Below are 1,067 nucleotides of genomic sequence, written 5' to 3' on the forward strand. Positions count from 1 at the left end.
TACCTATTTTCCCATATTATCCCACTTATTGTTACATGCTCATGTTTCACTTTTTATTTTTATCCCATGTGCATTGTTTTTATTTTGCATTGGGGAATTTCTTTTGTATCCCCTTTTATTTAGATGCTGAAAAATAACTTTTTTTTTCAATGCACATGGTAATTGAATCACTTAGATTTTCTCATGAGCATGCTTCCCAAATTTTATTTTTATTCCTTTAAACTTTTCTACCCTTTTGTTTCTATTACCCATGTTCCCAAAAGGTTTCCCACATTTAACTCTATTCATAATTTTCTATCTTAAGCTAACCAAGGATTCACTTGGGATTTTTTTTTGTTTTTCTGCTTAAGGCTAGTAATTTGGCTAAATAGAATAAAGGGGTTTTAAAAGGCTCAAGAGGGCTAACAAGGGTGATGTAAAAGGTAGGCTTATTTGGGGTAAGTGAGTTGAAATCAAATGATGGCCTCAATCATTCTCTTGGTATGTATCTATTCTATATTCTATAATTGGACATATAGATTAAAGCAAAGGAAAGAACATCAGAATAAAAAGAAATGTAACACACAGAAAAGAAATTATGGTTTGAATGCAACCATACAATTTAAGCTCAAGACTCACAGGCTGTGTGTTCTCTAACTCAAGCATCATATATCATTTATATATTGTATGCAGGTTTAGTTAAAAATTCCCATTATTCTCATAAAAAAATTATTTAGGGTGGCTTTTAAAGTTTTAATGTTCCTCCTTGATGAAATGTTGTCAGCTTAACTACATCATGTAATGCTATATATAAGGTTTGTGGATTTAAATCTGTTATGTTCAATTTCCTAGCTTACTTCCTTTTTATATTTTTCAATTTTAAACTTATACTATCTTATGCTAAAAAGGGTAAGCTATACTAATTAATCCACTAATAAATCAGAATTACAAACTAAACTAAATAACTAAAATAAACTAAATGGCTAAAGTATGAACTAAAGATGCAAAATGCAGAAAATAGAGTAAAACTACATAAAAGCAATGTATAAGTACTCAGAAAATAACAGTAAAAGGAAAAATACAGAAAA

The sequence above is a fragment of the Arachis ipaensis genome, chromosome B09 (assembly GCF_000816755.2).
Source record: "Arachis ipaensis cultivar K30076 chromosome B09, Araip1.1, whole genome shotgun sequence".
NCBI classification, from domain to species: Eukaryota; Viridiplantae; Streptophyta; class Magnoliopsida; order Fabales; family Fabaceae; genus Arachis; species Arachis ipaensis.